General features: G+C 41.6%; 1 protein-coding gene and 1 long non-coding RNA gene across 3 annotated transcripts in view; one reads left to right on the top strand and one right to left on the bottom strand.

Annotated features, from left to right (window-relative positions):
* LOC117660755 (uncharacterized) lies at positions 1-22362 on the bottom strand. Its single transcript, XR_004589786.3, has 2 exons — positions 20924-22362; positions 1-3893 (listed from the first exon to the last, which is right to left on the bottom strand). It is a non-coding gene; the product is annotated as an uncharacterized LOC117660755 (long non-coding RNA).
* CNR1 (cannabinoid receptor 1) overlaps positions 22256-27434 on the top strand; it is a 24775-nt gene continuing 19596 nt past the window's right edge. Inside the window, exon 1 of one of the 2 annotated variants that reach the window (XM_034408955.2) lies at positions 22256-23588. The gene's annotated coding sequence lies outside the window, so the exon portion shown is untranslated. The other variant, XM_034408957.2, reaches the window with a different exon arrangement.

Genomic DNA, 27434 nt, shown 5'->3' with positions numbered 1-27434 from the left:
ATGATCCCAACCCTCATAATTTATTTGCATGCAGTCAAGATGTACAGAACATACAGTATAATTGTACGCAGTTGAAGAGTGCTGAAAAATGAATACAAAAGGTCTGTTTTTCTGACATAATGGAAATAGAGCCTTTTCAGGGAGGGGCATCTATTTTTTTTAATCCAATTGTACAAACTAGCTGTCTTATTAGACTAACACGCTTTCATTTAATTTGGCCTTGACAATGACTCTTCACAGAGCATCAGTAGAATACAGATTGAAATCCTAACAATAACAGCAGCAGCATTTTGCTTTCTGCATTTTCTGTTCAAGGACTTCAGAGTGCTACACTGTTATTATTGATTCAGTTCTTATAGCAATTCAAAGGGTTTTTTTTCATACATTACTCTGCAGGGTGCAAACATCCAAACTTTTCAAACTTTATTGCCTGGTGTAAACTATGTGTACTGGTATATAGGTGCCCTGACAATAGCAGTAGCAGATCTGAGAGAGAGCTGAGTTAAAATGGTGGCCACCAATCTGTGAATGTACAAATGTATGCCGGCATAAACTGTGCTGTCTCCATTGTGGAATCTCGTTTTGCAGAAATAACTAGGATGGTGAAAGGGAACTAGCCTAATGCACATATTCCAGTCCAGGCAAAGATCCTGGACTGATAGATTCTCCCCATGTCATCTGACCTCTCACCAATCAGGTCTCTTGATGCTCCTGCATAGCACAGCCATTCTTCTGCATTTGTGACCAGCTCGTCTATTTACAAGCACAGGTCTAATGCTGTCCTCAAGGAGCACTAAACTCACATTCAAATATAGCCTGGCTAATAGGTGACAAGCAAAGAGAAGGGAAGCAGGATGAAATGGGAAATCAAACGATCAGAATAGAGTTGGAAGGTACCTTAGAGGTCTTCTAGTCCAACCCCTTGCTCAAGTAGGAGACCTATATCATTTCAGACAAATGACTGCCTCCAGTGATGAAGCATCCCCATAATAATAATGATAATAAGTAAGCTTCAGTACCAATAGTACTGCTAGGAAATACTGGCAAGAAATAGCCAGGGAGTCTATTTGGGCCAACAGCACCCCAAAATAACTGATATACTCTCAATTGTGGTTTGATTATGTCTAATAGGAGTAGCCAGCACTATTAAAAAAAAAAAACACCTAACAGCCATGCAAAATTTCTTGTTGATAGAAGCAGTGGAAAAGTTGCAATGCATCCAATTGGAACAGAACTAGCACCACACAAGCTGACTGAGGCCAGTTTTTAATTCCTGGTTTAAATTGATTTCTGTACTGCATAGAACTAGCTCTCTCTCTCTCTCAAGAGAGTTATTGTCTTCATCATAATCATTTCTAGAAACTAGGTGAGAAAGTGGCCCACAATTATATTGATCATTTGCCTCCAGTGATAGTTATCTAATTGGCTGACACACTTTGCAAGCATCATCTCCTACCAATATCCTGCAAAAATTGACCCCAATTTTTCCTGTCCTTGACCAGTCATGACAGAGAAGAATGAGCCCTGTAGTGAGCAGTGTTTTGAGGACTCAGACTTTGTGTGAGAGATTAATGTTCACTTGCAGAAAACTAAATTTTGACAATTCTATTTTGAGTACCATTTCACCTCAAATCCTGCAAAATGTCATTTTCACAGAAAAGAAATCAGAGAAGAACCAAGCATGGAGCAATCAATTGTTTTAATTATATTTTAGGTTGCTTTGCTCGGTCAGATTTCAGACTCCTAAAAATCATTCTGATGCAGTTATTTTCATGATTAATAGCAGCAACCAAAATTACTTTCTAGGTCTGTATATTCTCATCAAACAAATACAAAAGAACCAACCACATCCTTTATTAAGAAAAACCTATTTACGTCCTTTGTCCTAAAGTTTCATCTCCTAGAGACTACCTGGTAACTAAGGTTACTTGTATGGTAACTTGTCAATAAACTTGATATGCCTTAGAGCAATCAAATATAAGAACAGAGGAATACAGCTATTTCAACGTTAGATCTGCTAGCATTCTGTTGTAAAGAACTGCACTTATCCACAGTCTATTAGTATCCTACACTCATGGATAAAGAACTAAATAAGATATGTGACTGCTACTGACCTCTGTCTCTGACTCATGTTTCTTGGTAGCATCTAGTGAAAAATTAGCTAGAATATGATGTCATTTCACTCAGAGTTTCTCCACTCGTTGTTGTGTTCATTTTTGTTACTTATAGAGAAATTATGGCATTGCATCAAACAAGGTCTTTCCCCAGATTTTCTTCATTTTAGGCGGCATTAATTAGTAGCTATGTGTCCTATCATGTCTGGCTTGGGCCTTAAAATATATTAGCAATAGCTAAGAAAATACAGAAATAATGCTAGCTGTTCCTAGTGAATCCACATTTCCTGTAACAACTGCACACTAAATTTTTATCCTTAGATGGCAGAACCCTGTATATTGCAGACCAATCAGGTATAGGAAGAAATCAGATAATTTTTAAAAGCTACATGCTGTATAGCTGTGAACATTTTCAATGAGAAAGAAGCTTAAGGGAACTTTCTCTAAATTATTTTCTTTCTGATGTGTTGAACAATTCCCAGAACCCCTAATCACATGGCAGTGCTCATGGCAACTTGTTGTTTAAAATATCTACGTAGCACAGTAGGTAAGAAAAGTATTAGTTGAAATCTGATGGAATGAAAAACTTCCAAGCATTGTGAACTGTAGACCTGGATAAGTGGCATGTTAATGCTGATGAAAGTTGGCCACAGGTATGAACAGAAGAGGCAGTATGGAAACCTCTTTTCAATATATTTTACAAGAAGGCATATAGGATGAATAATTTGATAAACATGAAACAAAGTCTTTGATAAGATAATCATCTTATTAGATAAAGATCAACTTCCCAACCTTCATATATATGAGCCTCAATTCCCAGAATTGTTGGCAATGACCATGTTAAATTGGAAATGTTGGGAACTGAAGTTCATACATCAAGAAAGTGCTAAAATTGTGGAGCGTGATATAGACAATGATTATTCTCTCTCACACACACACATATATTTTGTAGGGTGGTGTAACTTCAAGACTTGAACAAAGACAGCAGAATTTTTCAGAGAAAGACTAGTTGTTCAAACAATTTGACAGGGAATGGCTATATCCAGTGACCAGAGAGTAACAGCTGGTTACCATGGGATGCTAAAAATGGAATATTATGTGGAATACTAGGAATAGAAAGGAGAATGTTTGCTTTACTTGCTGCATTTGTATCCCATCATTCCTTCCACATCTCAAGCCAATTGAAATAATATTGCTTGTTCTATTTTATCATTACATAAGCCTATGGAGTAGGTTAAATTGAAGACTACTGGAACCAAATAGAGGGAGAGATGGTGGAAGATTACCAATAGCTTTCTTCTTGCTCTTCTTTCACCTGATGGTAATACTCTGGGAATGCCCCATCTTTGTTATGGTGTCCTTTCTTAGAAACAATCGATGTAGCATCTCAAAATTTGGAGCCAAACTATAATGTGGTAGAAGAGGATGGTTAAGAGTGACATTATTTTATAAGAAGAATGAGGCTGCAAGATGACCTTCTAACTCACAATTGCAATGCAACACGGACTTTAGGAAATCCCCAGGTATAAGTATAGGACCAGTACCTACATTTCAGAATCTGCTGTCATATCATTTGGACAAAGGGTCTTCCTCATATTGTGATACAGTATTTGTCCCTGGAGAGAGTAGCCCTGGTTGATGGTAGAAGACATAGGGTCCATCTCTTGTCTTCTTGGATGTGTTGCTTTTCTGTGAACTTTTGAAATGCTTTTCTTATTTGTTCATTGCTTTAGTTCATTAATGACATTCAAACTGGAGACAATTAACTTTGCAAGTAATCTGGAATATTAGAGAAAATACAATCAAGTATTACTATTTTGCAAAGTAACTCTGAATTGATATCTTTACTGAGATACATTTTCCCTCTAAAATTTGATAATGTTTTTCCTGCACATCAAGAAGGCAATACTTTTAGACCATAATCTAGAAAAAGAAAACAAATCGTGCATTTCAATTACAAAATCAATCTGCATTAGGATTTCCTCAGCTTCGGGATGTATATTCATTGTCATGAAGTAGTGGGAGAGACATATATTACATAGCTGAATTAATGCTAGGATTAAGGTTCTTAAGGCTGCTTCAGAAAAGGAAGCATTCACTACTCCCCAAAGCCATTTGGGGAACTTCCTGACTTTGATGTCTCTGTACTCACAATGCAATTTATATACATTTGGGGAAAGAAGAAGAAAAATCTGTCGTCTTATTTCTTCTTCTGTTATTTCTTCAGTCTCTAGTGATTTTGCCTATTTATTGAAAAGCAACTTAAAAACAAACAAATAATATTTTGCTCTGCAGATTTATGATGAAAAGATGATATAAAACCATTATTCTTCTAGCGCTTAGTGATGAGGGGTGGGAGGGAAGCATGTTAACAAAGGAAATGCCTTTCAGTCAGATCATAATGTTCCCTGATGTTCAGCTGGAATGGTATAAAATGTGCTTCTAATGAAAGCAAGTGAGAAGGTGAAGAAAACTAATGAGGGTGTTCCTCTGCACTGGAACACCACTTAGGAGCTCTATGAACTTCTGTGTTAGGAGGCTGCACAAATTAGGTCTGATACCTTCACCTTCAAGTTCACAAAAGCCTCACTTGTGGTGTAGCAGAAGCAGTTATGTATCTTACATAATTTTCATTCCCATTATGAATCTACAATAATTTACAATAAAACCAAAACTGACTTAATTATCTTACCCTTCTTGTTTGTTTAGCGCATAAACACCTATTCCTAACCACAGTCATGTTAACACGACAAAATGTGTGCTGTGCTTTGCTCTTTCGTACTTGCAAATGATACCTAGAAATACATATGGGATGGAATTTGTGTCATGATGTCCCAATGAAACTCCATGAATGCCTCTGATTTAGTGCCCTAGGAATGTGTAAGAAATTTGGTGTAGCGCTTAAGACACCAGGCTAGAAACTGGACACTCCAAGTTCTAGTCCCACCTTAGGCATGAAGCCAGCTGAGGGACTTTGGGCCAGTCACGCACTCTCAGCCCTAGGAAAGAGGAAATCCAGCAGGTTCTGGAGAACCAGTGCTTCTGAATTGTTAATAAGCGGTCCAAAATCCTAGAGAATAAAATAGTCCAAATTAGAATTCCGATTTGAGGATCTAATACTATTATAATTTTTATAATTTATTTAAATACTTTATATAATTTCTCAATTTGCAAATAGTAACTCTTGGTTTTACATAGAGTTAAATGCATAGGTATTACTTAACAAAATACACTTAAAATAGACTTAGGACAATGTGTGAACCCAGTCTTAACTTCAGGACGAAAAGTTCAGTTACCTGTTGCTCAAAAATACAATGCAAGGGACACATTTTATAGAAGTAAATGTGGGCTGAATGCCATTATTCAAGGGATATGGAACTGGCTTGAAAATTATACTCAGAATGCTTATTAATGGTTCCTCAACTAAATGCAATAAGCTTCAGTCCTAGGCAATGGTGAAATCCAAATTATTTTACTAGCGGTTCTGTGGGCGTGGCTTGGTGGGATGGTGTGGCAGGGGAAGGATACTGCAAAATCTCCATTCCCTCCCCACTCCAGGGGAAGGATACTGCAAAATCCCCATTCCCTCCCCACTCCTGGGGGAAGGATACTGCAAAATCTCCATTCCCACCTCACTCTGGGGCAAGCCAGAGGTGGTATTTGCCGGTTCTCCGAACTGCTCAAAATTTCCGCTACCAGTTCTCCAGAACCTGTCAGAATCTGCTGGATTTCACCCCTGGTGCTAGGTCTTATACCTTTCAACATTTTTATCAATAATTTAGAGGAAGAAATAATGCTTACATTTTCAGGAGAGATAGAATTAAACAGGATAGCAAATACTGCAGAAAACAGAGTTCATTAGAATTGAGCAACTATAATAAATTTGAATAAATCAGTAAATAGAAACAGAAATAAAATTCAAATTGAGCTTGAGCTCTTATAAAGTTATTATGGAGCCAAATGAACTGACTATAATTTGTGCCCAAAGTTACATCCTTTGCAGTGTTCCTGAAGTCACATGATTGTGATCTGGCCACTTGACAACTCATTTGCACTTAGAACCAGTTGCCAAGTACCTTGAGATCATGTGATCACCATTTGCAACCTTCCCTGATCTCTTCCCCAGAAAGTCAATGGGGAAGTCTGCAGGGAAGGTTACAAGCTGCTGTCGCCTGCTTAGAGGACTCCCTCTCATCTCTGGGACTGGCTGAAAAAGCTCCCTGTCTAAAGAATTTTTATAATTCCTTAATCTGCAACACTACTGCTGAGAATTCTGGAGACTGAAGTTCACACAATTGGACAAGTTACACTGTGACACAACGTTGCATGTTCATTGCGATTGGCTAGGACTGCAAGTAAACGCCCTTTCAAGTTACAAAAAAAATAAAAAAAAATAAACCAACCAACCAATTAACCAACGAACCAACCAACAAAAATTTTAAAAGAAACAACATCTGGGAAAGAATAAAATAAATATATCTTTTTGCACATTATAAAATTGTCTCTTATCATATTAAAAAAAAAATGTAAACGGACGTTGACTTACCTCTGAACGTCCCTTTTGAGTGCGCTGCGACTCCAATCCATGGATTGGGGAACTCTCCTCCCGTTGCTGGGGAACTGAGTGCAAACTTTCTTGGCTGGCCACGCCCTCTCTGTGTCACTCCCGTCAGTCTTTCCTCACGAAGATACAGGAGCTCCAACGTCAACTAGAATCTCAACACACCCAAAAAAACAGAGAAGTAAATGCAGAACAGGAAGCCCCAACACGGGCGGGTATGGATTGGAGTCGCAGCGCACTCAAAAGGGACGTTCAGAGGTAAGTCAACGTCCGTTTTCAAGTACGCTGCTCCTCCAATCCATGGATTGGGATATACCCAAGCTACAGATCCTGGGCGGGAGGCTGACTGTTCCCTGAGCCCCGGGATTCGACCACTTGTTGTAAAACCCGACGGCCAAAGGATGCTTCTGCAGCAGCAAACGAATCAATTTTGTAGTGTCTTACAAATGTCGAAACAGACGTCCAAGAGGCTGCTCGACATATATCAAGAACTGAGGCCTGAGTTGCCCAGGCTGCTGAAGCCGCCGCACTGCGGGTAGAATGTGCATAAATACCCCCGGGAACGGTCTTGCCCGTGCTAGTATATGCAGTCGAGATGCAGGCCTTGATCCAGCGCCCCACAGTAGTTGGTGACACTTTCTTCCCCATAGTGGATGGGTGGAATGAAACGAGCAAGGCCTCAGTACGACGAAAGGACGCAGTTCTTCTGACATATCTGCGGAGGGCCCGTCGCACGTCTAGAGTGTGCCAGTTCTTTTCCCTAGGGTTCCGGGGATCCGGGCAAAAATTTGGCAGAATGAGCTCCTGGGCCCGGTGAAACCAGGAGTTCACCTTTGGTGAGAAGGACGGGTCCAACCTCAACACCACTCTATCCGGAAAAAACTGGCAAAGATCGCTTCTAACTGACAAGGCGGTCAGTTCGGAAATCCTCCTCGCAGAAGTTATCGCGATTAGAAATGTCAGTTTGAAGGTTAAGAACTTCAGCGGGATAGAGGCCAGCGGCTCAAAGGGAGGCGATGTGAGTGCTTGGAGGACTAGGGGTAAGTCCCAAGTCGGGAAACGATGGACCACTGGTGGTGAAATATTAGAAGCACCATGCAAAAAACTCCTGATACGAGGGTTCTGTGTCAAAGAGCGATGAGGTTCACACACTAGCACAGTTGCAAGTGCTGCCACTTGGCGTCTCAATGTGGCAGGCTTCAGCCCTTTATGTAGACCATCCACGAGGAAGTCTAACACGTCTGGAATGTCGGCGGAAGTCGGGTCCACATGATGTTTCGAGGACCAAATCGAGAAGGCCTTCCAAGAAGCTTGGTATATGCGAGACGTCGAAGGCCTCCTGGCGGCTTGGATAATGTCAATGGCCGAGTCAGAAAGTCGGTCCTTCTTCAGCAGTCGCCTCTCAAGTGCCAGACGGTCAATCGGAGCCACTGAGGCTCTGGATGGGCGATGACCCCCTGGCGGAGAGAGACGACCTGCTGAGGTATTGTCCATGGAGGTGATACTGAAAGGTTCACTAGATCCGCATACCACGGTCTGCGCGGCCAACAAGGCGCCACCAGTAAGATTTCCGCCTGTTCTGACAACATTTTTCGGATCACCTGAGAGATCAAGGGAAGCGGAGGAAACGCGTACAGAAGCCCGACTGGCCACTGGCACCTCAACGCGTTGCAACCCTCCGCCTCCTGGCATTGGTAGCGTGTGAAATACCTTGGTAGCTGTGCGTTGGTGGGTGCGGCGAACAAATCTACGAGCGGCTTTCCAAAACGTCGAACTATGTCCTGAAATATGTCCGGATGGAGTTGCCACTCTGCCGGATCGATGCGTTCCCGGCTGAGCCAGTCCGCTTGTATGTTGGAAATTCCGGAGATATGATCTGCTCTTAGAGATGCCGTGTGCCTTTCTGCCCAGGACAAGAGCAATTCCGACTCTATCATGAGGTTCCGAGATCGAGTGCCTCCCTCTCGGTTTATGTGGGCCTTGGTGGTCATGTTGTCCGTCCGGATCAACACGTGACGGCCCTCTACGATGGGACGGAAATGTCTTAGAGCAAGGCGAACAGCTCTCAACTCCAGCCAATTGATGCTGTTCGCCTTCTCCGCCGGAGACCAACGACCTTGGACTACGTGTTCCAGAAGGTGAGCTCCCCAGCCCACCAGACTGGCATCTGATGTTATGACTAGTCGGTCTACCTCGAGGAAGACACATCCGTTGAGAAGTGCGGGGGAGGTCCACCACCTCAGTGAAGATCGAAGTTGAGGCGGAATCCGAACCGACGACCGAGAATTGCTGCGATTGGTTTTCTGAAACGGTAACAGGAACCACTGCAACGGTCTCGCGTGCCTGCGTGCCCAGGGAACGATTTTGATGCAGGACACCATTTTCCCTAATACCTGGGATAGACGAAGCAGTGAAACCTTCCGGCTGGATGCAATCTGAGAGACCGATGACTTTATGTCTTTGATGCGATCCGGCGACAGAAATACCTGGCCTTTGGTCGTATCTATCACCGCTCCCAGATGGAGGATCCGCGTCGTTGGAACTAGATGGCTTTTCTCGCGGTTTATTGTGAAGCCGTGATGTTGAAAGACCCTGAGTACTGTCTCTATGTCTCTCGACGCTTGATGCGGAGAAGATGACAGGACAAGGATGTCGTCTAGGTAACATAGAAGACGAATTGGTATAGATCTCAGGGACGCGGCTACCACGGAGACCAGTTTCGTAAAGGTTCTGGGGGCGGAAGAGAGACCAAAGGGCATCGCACAGTATTGATAATGGAGAGAGTCGTATTCGAATCGCAGGAACCTGCGATGCACCTGATGGATCGGAACGTGTAAATAGGCTTCCCGTAAATCCACCGACTGTAGCAGATCGTTCGGCCGGACACATGCCAGAATCGACGACAGGGACTGCATCTTGAACCTCCGATACAGGATGTACTTGTTCAAGTGCTTTAGATTTAAAACACCTCTGTATCCTCCCGAAGACTTGGGGACGAGGAACAAGATGGAATAGAACCCTTTCATCTTCTGGGATTCGGGCACCGGTTCTATGGCTTTGATGGATAATAAATGAGCAATCTCCGCCTCCATCAGATGTCGTTGATGCAAGACCGGAGACACCGGGCAGCGACAAAAACGGCTGGGCGGGGTCCCGACGAATTCGAGACAAAGACCGTGATGAATGGTGCGCCGGATCCATTCCTCGGTTGTTGAACTTTGCCACTGATGAAGAAAGAGCTGGAGACGACCACCAATGGCAATTAGATGTTGTGAGTCATTTGCCACGCTTAGGAGGGCGGGAACCGCCACCCCTGAAGGGACGCTTGGAGGATGATTGTGAGCGTTGTCGGTCTCGAAATGGCTGACGCTCCTGGAAGCGGTCACCACTGTGACTAAATGATCGTTGAGCATAGGAACCACTGGATCCCGAATAGGACCGAAATGACTGTCGATTAACGTATGGTGAATACCTGCGTTCTGGTCTGCGAAAGGAAGAAGGAAGAAATTTACGTTTCTCTTTGTCCTCCACCAAAAGAGGGTCTAAGGCGGCGCCAAATAAGGCCGGAGCTTTAAAGGATGACGATGCCAGCTTCCACTTCGACTTCGAATCGGCTTTCCAATTGCGAAGCCAAAACATACGCCTGTTGGAAACTGTAGAAGCGAGAGAGCGGGCTGCGAATTTTGTGGCATTTAAGGAGGCATCCGCTGAATATTCCGTAGCAGCGACTATCTTGTTAATATCCTGATGTATGCGTTTCTCAGCAGTGGGAAGACGCTCCTGTAGCTGTTTGAGCCAAATTAACGTTGCTCTGTTGAAAAAGGATGTCGCTGTTGCAGCTTTTATCGCCCAAGCGGCCGCCTGATGTGCTTTGCGAAACCCCATTTCAGTTTTTCTTTCGTCGGCTTTCAAGCCGTCCATAGCATCCGCTGGCACAGCCGATGACGAAGAAAGGTTGGCCACGGGCGCGTCTACTGTTGGTAATGCTAAGATATCGTCCAACTCTGCCGCCGCGCAATAAAGCCGTTTGTCCAGGTTACTGGGCGCCGTTAGGGAACCCGGCTGACCGAAGGCACTCTGGACAACATCTGCAAAAAGTGGTGGGCAAGGGATAGCATCTTTCTCCTGCTTAGCCACCTGAAATAAGGCATCGTGTGTGGATGAAGACTTGGTAGCTGGACCAGGAAGAGGAGCAGTCAACAGTCCAAATTGGGTGGTCACTTTAGCTTTGTACAAAAGCGATTTGAAAACAGAAGGACGAAACAGTCCAGTAAACGATGGTTTCTCTGGCGGTAGACCTTCATCCTCGGAGAATTCCATGTCCTCCGGACACTCCTCCTCCTGGTCAGACGCCTCCGAAGAGACACAGTCGACTTGGGAACGTCCCGGTGCCTTGGTGCGAGGGGGGATTTGGGTCGGTGGCTTCGATACATTGGGAGCTGTTTGAAGAACTCCCATGCCTTGCTGCAATCCAGTCGCCAAGATCTTGGCCAATGCGTTAGACAACATTAACTGTAAGTCTATCTGGCCAGTACGTTCTTCAGGTCTCAGCCCAGCAGCTGTCGGGTTAAAGGTAGCCGATGGACCTGGTCTAGAACTATCCGATTGAACCGTCTGCTCCAACAAGGACACGTTAGGTAAAGACATAGAAACCCCCCGCACTGTTTCCAAATTAGAAGAAGGAGGAGGGTGATTGTCATTGGCCCCTGTAGCCTCTGAACAAATTGAAGAGGCACTAGAATGGTTTTGATAAGCTTCAGACCTTGTTGAAGAAGTGGGACATACGGACTGATCCCTAGCTTTCTTTGCTCTGTCGAACTGCTTTTCAAGCGCCTTATGACGCTGTAGTTCAGATCTGTGTCGACTGTCCAGTTTTGCGGCCTGAGATGATTTTGATGAGGTCAGATGTTTAGTTTTAGAACGTTTTTTCCCCCCTTTTTGTTGAGTCATCTCAGAAGGTGGAGTCACATCCTGCTCCCCATCGGATGATAAATCTAAATCCGCCATAATAAAAGGCAGCTGCAGGAATCGAACCTCGCAGCCGAGCCAGTCAGACACAAGAAACTGTTGTAAGAGAAAGTTTTGGGCCAGTAAGTATCAATCTCCCTTAATGAGGAATTGTCCTCAAAGCCCTGCGTTCAGGCAATTTCCAGGCCTTAACAGTCTGGCCGTAAAGATAATAGCAGACTGTCCCCCAAATCGCCGTTACTCACACACGTGGAATGGCTCTAAAATGGCGTCCGTGCGAGATCGGATTCCAAAATGGCGGCCGCAGTGAAAAAGGTCGAAATTAGTCTTTCTGGACGAGCCGGCTGCAGGGCGCCAACTCCTACAGCTGCTAGAGGCTTCGGTCCTGAAGATTTGTCTCCAAGGGAGCCCCGGAATTCACTTTAAGCCGGCGGCGATGAAACGGCCCGGTTGCGAAGGTTGGCGGCGATCCAAAATGGCGGCCGGCAGCTTCGATCGCGGACGACTAACCGTTTGGGGAAGCCTGGACCTCAGAGCCTGTCAAAGGCATAGACAGACGCTCCGGAGCCGCCCAGAAATGTCGGAGCTGAGGCGCTCGTGGTTATCCCAGCTCACCAGGAGACCAACGAAGCGCCGGCGGCTAAGGGTGTTCACGGATCCGCCCAGCCGGGTCGGAATCCGGATAGCTGCCTCGGAGAATGTCAAAGGGGAAGGAGCGAAACGCCCTGGAGCCCCAGGAACGTTATCGCTCCCCCAGCAGCCTCACCAATCCCACGCTGCAGCTCCAGTCACACAGAGAGGTACAAAAATAATAAACTAAAATAAAAACAAAATCCAACCTAGCCAAGAGTCTTTCAGGAATCTAACCAGAGCTAAATACAATCCAAGTTCCCTCAGTCACTGAGTGAGAAAGACTGACGGGAGTGACACAGAGAGGGCGTGGCCAGCCAAGAAAGTTTGCACTCAGTTCCCCAGCAACGGGAGGAGAGTTCCCCAATCCATGGATTGGAGGAGCAGCGTACTTGAAAATTTGATACAGTACTGAGCTTGCACTGTTCTTTCCTTCCAACACATGAATTCAATCAAGTGTAAATAGAAAGAAATTAAAAGGAGGAAAGCCCAAAATTCCAGATGTAACGTTTCACAAGCTTTCTCTTAAAAACAAACAAACAAAAAACACAGAGAAGAAATGGGCAACAAGTGGAAGTTTCCTACAACCTCTTCTAAGTATGTTTAATTTTCAGGTAAGTGTAAGATTATTTTCCCAGCTATGCAAGAATGAGTCACAAGGGGGAAGGGGTAATAAAAACAGAGCATATCATCATACAGTATGACCAAAATAGCAGAAAACCCTTGGTTAATAACCATTAACGCCACATACTAAATACTCAGACTTCTTTTTTAAAAAGGTAAATGATTACTCCTAAGCACACTTGGAGCAACCTATCTAACAGTTCTGCCAAGAAAAAAACAGCTTCTGTTATCACCGGTACACAACCCAAATGATCAAGAATGATGGCTAATTTGGTCTACTATCACTCAAGTCCAATTTAAAAGGGCAAAGCAAAAAGACAAGATACGAAAGGAGAATATTGGGAGACGGGATAGCTTCAGGCTATTGTTAATGATGGGAAAGAGAAGCTTTAATGCCTGCATCAGTGGGTTTTAATTTGTTTCAGGTCAGTAGTGGCAGGAAGTCATTAACATATGATAGCTATTTCTTTTTCTGAGTTTACTGTCTCGGTCTTTATCCTAATACATTGATATCCACCTTACAAAATTTACCAGCCTAATTGGCACCTTTGCGACAGCCTTAGTCCTCAAATGTATAGCCAGAGTGAATTCAATCTAACATTGTGAATGCTGTTGTGGTTCCAGCTCTGCTGAAAGCAAAGAAAATCTAACCTGCATAATAGAAGCTCTGTGTGGACTGCACTCTGATCTGCATTCCTCTCTAGCCCTAACCTGAGCAATACTGATAGCCCAGAATGACATGCAAAAGCCATCTGAAACACTGGTTAGAAGTTTGTGACAATTCACAAACACAAAAGCAATTAAGGGAGCACTTTCCACAAAAATTAAACTTAGAAGATAGAAAGGGGCATTTTAAAGCACTTTACAAAATGCAAATGGTTTTATTGTTTAGCTTTTTATGCAATTAAATTATTCATAAGGGCAGATCTTGGATGGTGGGGTCGTTAATTCATTTTGTGTGTGGTGCATGTGTACTTGCATGTTCGTATGCATCCAATTCTGGAGCAGCACATCATAGCACAGGTATCTCTGAATGAAAATGAATATATATGCTCTGCATATTTCTATTGCAAGAATACTTCATAATATTGTACCTAAAACTTTACCCCACTATTGATTTAAAATGCTATTCATCCATCCAACCATCCATCCAACCATCCATAAATCAATGCCAGCATTCAATTTGCTGTTCCTGTTAACAGTCATTTTCCTGCCTTCGTTGCATTTGCTCTGAATCATCACTGAATGGTGTCCCAGTTTTCAGGGTTTTTTTTATCCCTCCATCATTGTTTGTGAGAATACTAGGCATTAGAGGCAGACTGATTTTTTTTCCCAGTGAGGCAGACACTAAAGCAGAAACAACCCCAAAGAGGATGGAGATAGATCTGCCATGAATGTGATTCTCAAACAGCAGAACTGAACATGAGCAGCTGCTGAACTATGCATCTTAATTCTAGAGAGGGTTGGAGAATAAGTGACAAATATAGTGAAGTGGCAAATGCTACAAAAGCCTGGTTCAACTCCCCTCATTACTTTCTGGGTAGCCCTCTGTTTTCCCAAATATTATACTAGAGGTTTGCTGAGCTCAATTTTACTGGAAACAAATTGGAGCCAATTTGAATCCGGCTCCAAATTTGGCTATGCAAAGGAGATACATATGAAAGGAGCACAGAAAAAATGAGTGGTAAGTAGTCAGTGGAGACAGGGTTCCAAACAAGAATAACTCCAAATAGGAACAAGTAATAAAGACCCCAGAGTCTAAACATGGGCTTGGCTGGTAAAGAATATGTCAAAACATATTTCCAAAAATGATGTACAAGCAACTCTGCAAACTTAACCAAAATCATGAAAAAAAAATCCCAGAGTCCCGTCTGTCTGCTTAAAACTATAGTTTGGGCAAATTCTCAACACAGCAACAAATTCAAGATAGGATTTGCAATATGATTATGAACATGGAAAACATAAAGCCATTGGGTAGATCTCAAGGATAACCTTGCTTGTTGTGACCCTCATGGATTTTTAACAAAACATTCTATTTGCAATATTCTAAGTGTAGTGGGGTGCAGACACATCTAGTCTGTTTTTGTTTTCTGGTAAACACCTCGAGGAAGCCAGCTTGAAACAAAATGGTACATGAGGCACATAGTATTCATACAATAATTCAGTAGACAGAGGGCATTGGTTAAAAAATGTAGATTTAAAATGAATAGTACCTTACAAATTGCCTTTTTCCCTTTTGTTGCCATGACAGTTGAAGTAGCCAACCTAGAAACTGTAACTAATAGTCATTGTTTAATGAATTTTTGGTCACTTCATTCCAGAGCCCATGCTCTGTTTAAATTCAACAGATTTTTGTCTGCTGGTCTGTAAAGTATAGAAAAAATACCCTTTGATTAAATGGATAACAGAATTGCTCTGTGTTCTAACAGCTCTTTCTCTGTAATACACATGATTTGTCATTAGCAAACAATGAAGGCTTTGGGAAGTGGATCTTTTTTGAGTGAATATTCGTATGAGTGCACAGTATATATTTATCCAGATCATCCTCTTCTGTCCTTCGCTGCTGATCACGTGGGCTTAGAATTGTAGCTTAGCAATATCTAGAAGAGCACACTTTGTGTTTTTATGAGTATGAAAGCTATACAGATCTTTCCCAACCTCATGCTCCCCTAATGCCTTAGGACCACAACTCCAGAATTCTCAGCTGGGCTTGATAGGAATTCTAGGAGATGTGGTAGACTCACCACATCTGAAGAATATTAGATTGCGGAAAGCTGAGTTGCAGCATTGACACACCCTTGAAAGTGAAATCAATGAACTCTTAAATGAAGAGGAAGAAGATCCCAAACAGATGTAGTTTGTGACAACGCAATTGTTGAACTATAATTGTCCTGGCTTCCTCGAATGCAGGCAGTTGTAACTTAGCAATATATAGGAGAACACAAGCTGTCTGTTTAATAATCTTATGATTACCAATTTGAGAATAAATCCACACATATCCTAGGAGATATGCATGTTACCAAAGTGCAAAAATATTCAATACACACTCAGGAATAATATATCTGGGCTGCTGGATGACCACTGGATGATAGATAACAGATGTTACTGTGCAGATTTCTGCAGCACAGATATAGTATTCCCCAATGTATAGTAAAAGCTATAGATTAGTAGAAAAAGCTAAGCTCCTGGAGCTATTATTGCACCAATGTAATTCTAATTACATTGTATGTACAATATGTTGTGAATATTCCGACATTATTGCCAAAGACTAGTATTAATACAGAACAATGCTAGTTGTACTATGACTAGCGTAGTACAATGCTAGTCATGTATCACAGAACTGCACTGTATTCAGGCACCATGAACAAATTGATACATAGATATAATTGTGTTTGCAGCTTTTCCATAGCTTTTCATCTAATCTAAGTATCTGCAGAACTATGATGAGTCTTAGAAAGGAGCCATAATAATCAGATTCTTGTTAAATCAAGAACTAGTAATGCACCTCCAGAGGCTGCTGAATGATAACTTTCAGCAGCCCAAGCCTTTGTGACCATTCTGTTGAGAGATGCAGTTCAGCAACCTGGCTAAACTAGACTGGTTCTCCCAATTGGACTGGGGTCCCAAGGGTGGGTGCGTGTGTGTGTGTGTCACTCTGGCGGTGGCTATCTGGTTTAGAGAAGACCCTACATCTCCCATGTTCTTGCTCCCTTCTCCCCCCTCCATCTTTTAATAACTCATTATTATCATTATTGATTTGTTTTACCTTTTACTGGTTTTAATGTTTGCAAGCCACCCAGAATGATTTCTAGATGAGATGGGTTACACACATCAATCAATCAATCAATCAATAAGCAAACAAACTTCTGGAGGATCGCGCACTAAATGTCCACATCACAGGGAGACAAGAATCAACAGGAAAATATTAAACTATTCTATTACTTGCTGAAATATTCTTTTATATGGACTTTTCTTGTTACACTGGTGTAATCTATCTATCTACCACCTCCAGCACTTTCTTGCATTACGTTTCATGGATTGTATCTATTAAATCAGTGTAAGAACTACTGAACCAATACTTTTTGCAGTAAAAGTCTTTGGAGTTTGATCACTATTTAAAAATAAGACAGGGAAAAATAATTATGCTGCTGAAATCAAGCCTATCGGTTCAGGCTGAAGCTTTTTAACAAACTGTAAACATGGAGGAGGGATGAGCCCTGAAAAGAAAGCATGCCCTTGAGCTCTCTCTGTGGGCTGGTTCTAGTCTGTTGATATTCACTGAATGTCTTTTACTTCAGGAAGGCAAAAAGTGGTGGGACCTGATAAGGTAAACAGTTCCTAATGGCTTTAAATTAAAAAACAAAACAAGAAACATGGCAGGCTCCTTTAAGAAAAAGAGCCAAATAAGAATGATGAGTCCCTGTACGTAAGGAGGATAAAAACCACAGAAATATAGTATGATCTACTGCAGTGTTAAATAAAGATCCTTTCTTGCCTATCAGTCTTAGAAAAATTGCAGATATACAAGCACTCTTCCTTAGCACAAACATGATCACTTCTCTACTCCAGCTAGCTAAGCCATTTCCAAAATAAATATCCTTCATTGCATTTTTATTATATGGATTATCATCAAATAGCAAAAAGCTTGAGGATATGAAATGCTTGTAGAAAATCAGAACCAAAAAGCAACATCAGAACCTCAGAGTTAGTAGCAGGAAGTCTTCAGATCAGTTAGTACTGTATTATTGCTGCTGATTTGCTTTGTCAGTTTCAAATGTAAATGGCAAAAGGAACAAGGAAAGAGAAAAGACTATTCTGATATCTTTCTTCTCAGAAATAGAGTTATTTTTAGAGAGGATTGATTTAACGTAACTATGTAACTCTGAGGCTGCTTTCTTAACTGCCAAATTCTGTTTGGCTTCTGTGTCATAAAACCTAATGGTAAAAGTAATATTTAAATTATACCAATTCGGAGAACTCAAATCATATTTCTCTTAGTTTGTCCCATCTCAATATAAATCACAGTAGGACAATTATTTTGAGGCGTAGCAAGTTATATACCACTCGATGGATATTATTAAGACAGGTGTTCGCATTCTTGGGTGGCCAGGTTTTATTTTGCTTTTTGGAGGAAGGATGAAGGCTGGAGCACAGGGAAATGAGCCAAAGAAATCAATGGCACCAAAGTGCTGGGTGTGAAATGCTGGTCAATTGAAACCCAACCCTCTTTTAACACAATAGGTATATTACATGCATCACAATACATAAAAAAGGTCCAAGCTTTGATCATCCAGCCACACTCACTGTTTTGATAAAGTTGATCCTCCTTGCAGGCAGTCCTGCTGTAGCAGGCAGGACAATAATCCAAAGTGAGAACTACCATGTCACACATCTGCCTTTAGCTTGCCCATCTCAAATATTACCTTAAACTGTTTATCCCAAAGGTGCTTTTCCAAAGACTTTGCTTTTTTCCTTGAAAACATTTTGCTTCTCATCGAAGAAGCTTCAACACCTTTGGGACAATCATGATCTGGATGATTTGAGAATCTCCAGACACTTAAACTGTTAATATAAGTGTATAATCTTGAACTAATATTCCTTAGCCTAAGGTAGGCTTGTCTTATGAGAATCAAACTTAAGGGAATATTGTATACTTTCAATGGAGCAGCTAGAGGAAAAAAATGGGATATTAACCCAACCACCATAAGGGGCATGATGGCTCAGTGGTTAAAGACGTGAGCATGTCAGCTGGAAAGCTGACAGCCTGGGTTCAAGACCCAAGCACTGCGCAAAGGGTTGAGTTCCCATTCATTGACCCAGTTCCTGCCTACCTAGCAGTTCATATTACAGGTGATAACATTACTAAAATTGTCTTAAAGAAGAAGGCAATTTCTTTATATATATATCTTCTTTTTTCTTAAAAAGATAAGAATATATCTTAAAATATATATATATTCTTTTTTCTTTTGTTTCTTCCACCCTTTTTATTTTGTTATATTTTTGTAAGTTTGTATTAGTTTTTTATCTTGTAAACTTTAATAAAAATTATTAAAATAAAAAAAGCATGAAAATGCAAGTAGATAAATAGGTACCACTTGAGTGGGAAGGTAACAGCATCCCATGCACCTTTGGCATAGAGCCATGTTGGTCACATGACCAAGGAAATATCTTCAGACACACTGGTACTGGCCAGGAAATGGAGATGAGCAACGTGCCCTAGAATTGGACACAACTGGAAGGAAAACTTTACCTTTAATCTAACCATCAGGCAAAGCATTCTAGTGGATGCAAAGGAACTGATCTTTAATACTCTTAAGTCAACTTTCCAAAAGTAAGTTATAGCTGGCCCTGCAGTCCTGTATAAGATTCATAGAACACCAACACTCATTCTGAGGAAATAGACACAATCCTGTTGCACATTCCATTGGAATTCAATGTTTTCTCTCAGTGGGTTGTGCAATCCAAATGTGTATTAACTTAGAAGAATTATGTTTCATGAGTTTATGCCCAAATTACGTTGGGCCAATTGAAGTATTTTGTATGATGGGGGCTTGATTTAGCAGTTGTTTGATCTAGAAAAAGAAAAGATCAGACCTACCTAGTGCTTGAATGGATTACCATCTTGGAACTCCAGGACTAATGGCTAAATTGAGAGGAAGAAGCAACATTCTGGAAGAAGCAATGGCAACCCACTTCTGTAACACGGCCAATAAAACTATACTGATGCAGTCAACAAAAGTTAATCCCAATTTCAGAGAACCTTTACATTTTTTGCATAAAATGTACATTAAAATTAATTGCAAATGAACTGGAACCCCTTGTTTCGAATGGTTAACTTCAAACATCAAGTTCTATATTTAAAGATGTTACTCTGAAGAAATTGTATTTCTGCATATTGCCAATATAGTTTATACATTCATCTGCTTCGCAGCAAATCTATGAAGTTTGGATTATTGATATTCTAAGCAGGATGGACAGAAAGGCTGCTGTCAAAATGTAACTGAAAGACAAGATTTTGTAGGTACAACTTTATTTGTGACCATTATCTCTTATGTATGAGGACATATTATTTTATTTTATTCGATTTTAAATTTTGTATATGTATGTGTTTTATTTTATGGCTGTTCACCGCTCTGAGTCCTTCGGGAGTAGGGCGGTATAGAAATTCAATAAAAAAAAATAAAAAAAATAAAAAATAAATAAATAAATAAATATATATATATAAATATATAAATATATATACTCCAAGCTGTGAAAACATGCCTCAATAGATGTAAGGAATATTAGATATAAATTGTACATTTTCAACTTTTAAGTTTTGAAGATATATGTCCTGTACAGAACTATAATCTTTTCTAATATTTAACCATAGTTTCATAGGTACAAACAATGGCTTGGTCACAGCCATTGTCATTGCATTGGCTTATGCAATTCTATAGAGCTATGACCCTCTGGTATAAATTATTCTTCTCTCTGAGCAGCCAAAGTTAAGGTACATTCTGAAAAGCCAGATACAAAGTCATACAGCTTATTTTTTCCTAGCAAGCGCAGATTTGTGAAGAACTATGAGTGTGCGGATTTCAGTACTGCTCATGTGCATTCATGAAATATTGACTGAAAACAAATCCTGGTTCCAGATTCCAGTAGTTGGTTTTATGAAATCCAACTACTAATCTTGTAATATTTAGCACAAAAATTGTCAACATTTTTTCATTAAAGCATGGTGTAGTATTACCATCCTTAAGGAAGAACCTATATTGAAAAAGTGTTTAGTTTTCATCAGTTTGCATATTGTCTTCATTTCAGAAGCTCTGAAATATTTGCATTAAGAGCTAATAGAAAAAATCTGAATGTGGAAGTTCTAGATTTGGACCCAACATTTGTTATAATAAAATGTATTATCTTGGACTATGTAAAACAAATATATAGGTAATGAAGGCTTATAAGAAGAAATGAACATGTGAGTGGGGAAGGCAGTAAGGAACAAAAATGACCCTTGTTTTACAGCAGTCCTATTTATGCTTACCTGGCAATCAGTGATACTAAGAGAGGGAATATTGCATCCAGGAAAACAGGCACTTGCAGGTGAAAATCTGAGTGCATTCAAGGTGCCCATGGATAACATGGCTTGGGGTGCGTCTTCAAGAGTGGGGATGGCTGGTTTATATCACTTGGTGTTCCGGGAATAGCCATTATTCACTAAGCATCCTGTAACAGAAGCCTAAAACAGTTTTGGCTTCTAAACAGAAGCCTACTGCAAAGCAGCACCAAGAACTGTATGCATATAATTTATCAAGGGTTCCCAGAATGAGATCCAATTAAATACAGTATAGATAAGACAATCAAGCAGATGGGAGATATTTCCGCCATGCAGGTATTTGCAGCATTGATCACCTTAGAAGACAGGGCCATCCAGCTAGTAAAGAGACAACCCCAGTTTTTAACAACATTCTACTCCCACTTCATACTCATAACCTTAACCCTTTCCAAAGCACCTGGTGGCTATGCACCTTTTAAGGTGTAAAGCCCATAAAGCGAAATCAGTGCATTTTGAACTAAAAATGGCCCGGATGATGTGGGTCTAGTTCTTTTCTTACTTCACTTTGCGGCCGACTGCAACACTTCGCTGGCTTTCTGATTTCCCCTGGTTGAGCCCCGCGTTTCCCAAAGGGCGGGAAAGGAAACGTCCGGAGATTTAAACTCAGGGCCAACCAATAAACCTTGGGTTAATTACGGACTAAGGCGCAGGGCGCCACGTGCCCTGGCGGCGAAGAGAATCGCAGGCAGCCCACAGATACCTTCAGCCACCTGGCGTTACCGAGAAGCGCACCTTCTCCCGCCTCCGCCCCACGAAAAGTTAAACGTTGGCACTCGCAGTTGGCTTAAAAGAAAGGTGGCCAAGAAAAGGAAAGGAAGAAAAAGAAAAATCTCCGCCGTTCCAAAGAGGAGATCTCTCAGGGAGAAGGGCTCCTGCTTGTGAATAATTGAAAGCAACTAGATGAATGGGGAGAACCTCTCTGCAAAACGGGGAGTTGACGGAAAGGGGGGGGGGGGCGAAGAGACACAGCTAGCTCGTTAATCGTCTTCCCCCGGGGCGAGGGCTGACCCAGGCTGCCTTTCAAGGTATCACTGTAACTAATAAACAGAGAAGCCCTTCCGCAGCGCCACTTTCCGTAAGCCTCGGTCGGACGCCAACCTCATCCCTTTAGAAGGGCAGCCTTCGGTCATCTGACCCTTCCAGATGCTTTGGGATGTCAGATTTCAACCCCGCCGCGAATTCTGGGACTCGTGATCCTAACGCATCTGGAGGACGTCAAGTGGAGGAAGGCTGCCCTAAAGGGAGATCCTGCGAGGCTCCAAGAGCTTCCACGATGGCCCATAACGAACGCGCCACTTATGCGGGACGGCCCGGGTGCTTCCCCAAACGACGAGCAACCGAGCTCGTATTTCGCGAAGAAGAACGCCGTCAGCCCCGCCTCGGCCTTTAAAATGGGCGTTGTGGTAGTGTTCGTGAATTCAAGGCACCGAGCTGCACGGCCAACTGGTGCTATGCCGCCTAGCTCTCCGAGAGAATTGGGCGGGAGCCGGTGCGCGAAGCCTCGAATGATAGTCCTGTTCCCCAAGGGGTTCCTCTCCTCAGAGCTCAAAGGCGCGCGTTTTCGCTCGCCCTCCAAAAACTACGCGGAGATATATATACACACACACACACACACACAAACGGCCTTGTATGCCGGGCAGCCTCTCCTTGCCCTACAAGTTGACCGAAACGTTCTCTCCCTCAGCACTCCATCAACGTCCCGTTCCCTAGTGGCCATCCTGGTAGCCCACCGCCCCGTTCTCGTCAGCCAACCCCACGCTCTCTTTGGGGCAGAAGCTGGCCCGTTTGCCGCCCGTTTGCCCAAAGCGTTGTTGCCCCGTGAAGCTGCCGGGCCCGTTTACCCAAAGCCGTTGTTGCCCCCTTTCCTGCCGCACGCGCAAAGTTTTTGGCGCTCAGGTCTCTCTTTCCCTGTTCCTCCCCCGCTTCTCCCGCCCTCGCTCGTCGTCGCCGCCGCCGCCTTTGCCGGGCTCTGCTCCCGCGGCTGCCAACGACAGGACAAAGGCACATTAAACACGTGATGGCGAAGGCGCTTCATAAATGGGACCAGGAGGCGAAGAAGGGGTGTGCGCGCGGAGACAGACCGTTCAGAAGAAAGGGGACGTCGGGCGAACCGCAATAGCCGGAGCAAACGGCGGGAGGTGGAGACGGCTCGGGCGCAAGGGGAAGGGGGCGGTGGGGCGCAGCTCCTTATCCTCGGGGAGCGGCAAGGAAGAGAAGCACGGGAGAAGCACATGGCGAGGGGCGCGGACAAGCAGAGGCTGGCGCACCTCCTGACTGGCTGAAGGGGGGAAAAAACCGAGCGGTTGTCCACACCTGCCTGCCCTCGCACCGCCGCCTTCTCGCACGCAACACCCCTTGCCTCTCACCCGCCTTCCCCGCCCTCCTCCTTCTCCCCTCAGTAGCGCCGGGCGAGAAGGGTCGTCGCCGGCCACCGCTTCAGCGACCTCTCTTGGGCTGGGCGTGAGGTGCCGTCAAAAGAGAACACGAGGCGCCGGCAGCCGTTCAGCGAAGACCAGCGCCCTCCGGCTTTCTCTCCCTCACTTCAAGCCGCGGCTTTGGGGAAGAGACGGTGGCCATGTGAATGTGGAGGAAGGTAAGGAAAAGGGGCGCTTTGCCTGGGTTTGCTTCTTTGCCTCGGCTTTAGGGAGGAAGCCGGTCCAACGGTAGGACGCTGCTGCGAGGAGAGCCCGCTCTTTGGCGCCCTGGCTCGAAGCCCCGTTAGGGAGAAGGCGCATCCACCCATTTCATTCCATGCCATCAAGTCAGCCGTGGCTGAGTTCCTCTAAAGGGGACAAACTCACTGGATCATCCGAAAGGTAATGCGAGTTAATTGTTCTGCTCTCCGCAGCAGCAGCATAATAATAATAATTTAAAAAGCACTTGAGAGTTCAGCCCGCACACCGTTGGAAGACCGAGTCTCCATTGATTTAATTGTATCTGTGCATCTCTTTGAACTCCGATCCTAAGCTTCCGAATCGGTAGAACTTGCTGGCAAGTCATGTCCTCAGGTTATCAGTGAATTAAGTCGTGGACGTTTTATTTCCCATGTCTGCAGATATGTGTATTTTAAAGTGTTCCTTTAAGGTTGCTCAGGCAGCTTAATGTGTGTCTACTGTAGCAAGCTCATTGTGTGCAAATGCCTTATCAATCCATCTGGCTACCCAAATGCATATAGGTTACCTATTAAACTGCTTCTAAGCGGTTTGAGGATTGCCTACCGTAGATATTTTGGAAAATTTGAGCATGGTATCAACTGTTTGGAAACTCATCAGTTATGCCCTAAAGAATCAATAGGAACCATCAGTTGGGCATTAAACAATAATTTGCCACTGGCATTCAGAATAATGGATTGTTGCTTAAATCGTTAAATCTTCCAATACCTGATGAATCGTGAAAAGTTTTCTTTTTTGCACCCTTATAATCTGAATCCACATGCCAATGACCTTTGTTAAGATATTTGGGATTTCTTGAATTAGCCAAAAACAGACAGAAGGGTGTCTCAATGAACAGAGAAATAGTTATTGATTAATAGGAAAGCCTTTTCTTGATACCGTGTCTTGGCTCTCTATAGGCTTTAGTGTACTTCATATATTAAAGAAGAAGATAGCAAGGGATGTTTGTTCAAATTATCTAGGTTTCAATATGCCTATTTATTATTAATATGTAAAATGATTATTGGTATTTATTTGCTGCAATAGGCTAAACCTCCAAATCAAAAAAAATTGAAATGCAATCAGTTTTTTCATAGATGTTATATGTCTTAATAACAATTGTTCACCTTTATGGTTAACTGTACACTGTTCCTTTCTTCCCTTTATATTGAAGTATAATTGAAGCTACTTCAGATAAGATCAAGCCAATGTGTCTATAAAAGAAGACAAGACTGAGTAGATAACATTTTATTTCCTCTAAATTTAATTGTTTTGTTTAATGGGCATGATTTAGCAGAGGGGAGAAAATACAAGATATGACAAGAGCCAATCTTGTAGACCGGTAGTTTTGTGGTTAACAATATGTGTTCATTTTTCTCCATGCAGAGCAATCGCCTTCTAGGTTCCCCTAGGACTTTGTCAGACATAGAGGGTTTCATCTTTAATCCTAAGCCTTTGGTGATTAATAATGGAAGATATTGTTATTGATTTTTCCTGTATTTCCTCCGTTCTCCCTTCACTACCAAACTCCCAACAATGAAGTCTTTAAATAGGAGAAAAATATCACAATAGTTTTTGCTCTCTGATCATCCTGGATGAAGAAATGTTTGAGGGATTGAGAGACCGAAACAAACCCAATATATTGAGAACCCAATATTGGAAAAATATTTCAAAATCTTTATTTCAAAACTAGCATTCAAAATACAGTAAAGTAAGGTTAAATTCTAATGTTAAGCATCAGGTATTTTGACAAGAATTATTTTTACAATCTCTAAAACATACGTGCTAGTATGGAACATAAATCTAAAGACAAGATAGGCAGATTTCTTAAATGGAATAGTGGCTTCTGTCATTATTCTATATTTGAAATGATGTTAAAAGAAGGAATATTCTAGTTTTTAATATAAAGCCACAGTTCATTGTACTTTAAGGAGACATTGATAATTGACCCTGTTGTTTAGTTTAAAGTATTCAAAAACACATAAAGAGATTATTAAAAAATAATAAACTAGATTTGTTCATCTCTTGATGGAAATTGTTTCTACAATTTGAGAAATCAATGTACACAGTGCACACAAATTTATTTATTTATGTCTAACAGCTTAGGTATTGTAGTGTGTGTTTTCCTTACTCTTCTTGTATCTTCTTATGATGTCATTGTTCTTTGCTTTACAGAACATGTATGTTTGCTCCTTGTATTACTGCAGTTGTTTGACCTAGGGACATGATCAAAGTAGCATGTTTACATCTAATGACATCAAAATAAGAAAATGGTTAGCACTAGAACAATTAGCTGAGAATATTATTTTTCACAGATATAGCTGGAATGATATAGGTTTGCCTTTTTACAAGAAGAGATAAAACTCATTAGTGTGATGACAGCTCATATTCTGCAGTGGGTTTAAATTAACTATAGGAGAAAAGGCATGAGCATCTAATTAGTTTAAAGCCAGATTTACACATGTTAAATCACATTAACTTGAGAGGAGCTATGTAAGAAATGCAGAGGATAGTCTTAACTATACTGGAAAGAGAATACACTTATATTCATAAACAATAATTTCATTTAATGCTAATGAGTATTTGAAAAAATCTAAAAACATCCAAATATAGAAGAGTATTTTCTATCAATGTGCACATAAAATCTTTGATAACATCTCAAATATATTGGAAAATAATGTAATAAGTAAATAATTTTACCAAAGCTGAACAAGATCCAGTATTTGAGAAATTTAAGCACAATCTTAAATTTACTTATGAGATCAAATTTGAATGGGACCTTCTGTCAAGATTGCATTGTACCTTGTCTTTGAATTTCTTACAGTTGTTCTTTTAATCATAAAGTTACTTCAGTTGCATGGATGATGTGTCCTAAGTGAAACCTTCCTTATGTTGTTGAACTTGGAAAACTAGCCAACTAAATTTTAAAAAGAGATATAAACCTTCCTTAATTTCATATGACATAATATTGTTTAAGAAAATCTAGTTAATGTTGCCAGTTCCTTGAAAGTTTGGGTTCTAGTTAATTTAGTACTTAAAGAAAGATTTGCAAAATGTTAAAATGTGAGCAAAAATCGCAACCATATTAGTACTTTGTTTTTCCACAGGAGTTTCATTCTGAGTATACAAGACTATTGCATCTACTTTCCTACATCTCACTAATTTATTATGTGAAAAGTTAAAAAGAACCCTAAAAAACTTGTGTCTATTTCAGAAAAACTTATTTCATTAATTTTTCTAGCAAACCATTCATACTTCCAGCAAATGAGGAATTGTTTTTTGTTCCCATTAGGTACGTGAGCTGTTTTTCTCCTCTTTGATCATGCCTGTATTATTAGTTTTATTAGTGGCTTTATGGAATCTTTCTAAATCAAAAAAGAAAAAGAAGAAAAACATGTGGAGCTGCCCTGTATCCATGAATCAGGAAACTTGAATATTTGGATGCTGTTACTAGCAACAGTGACATTGTCTAGCTAATTGCTAATTTAAAAGGTTTATGGTCAGCAATCCCAGTGTATGGTTATAAGTGTGACTGTACAAGTGAAAACAAAAGCTAGAAAGAAATAGATCCTTTCTCTATTCTTGTTCTCCTATTTGTAAGAGTCTAAGTGCCAAGTCTTTCTGTTAAAAGCAATTTTTCAAACATGCCAAGACAACTTTAATTGGCATTATGTTTAAGTGTTAATGAAATTTTGCTTTATTCCTATACTGTTGACTAATACAGGCATATTTATTGCCCATTACTCTGAACATGCAGATGTTTATTTGGAGTTATTGTGGTGCTTAAG

The sequence above is a fragment of the Pantherophis guttatus genome, chromosome 1 (assembly GCF_059756535.1).
Source record: "Pantherophis guttatus breed Tessera chromosome 1, ASM5975653v1, whole genome shotgun sequence".
NCBI lineage: Eukaryota > Metazoa > Chordata > Lepidosauria > Squamata > Colubridae > Pantherophis > Pantherophis guttatus.
This window is presented reverse-complemented; position numbering and strand designations above follow the sequence as displayed.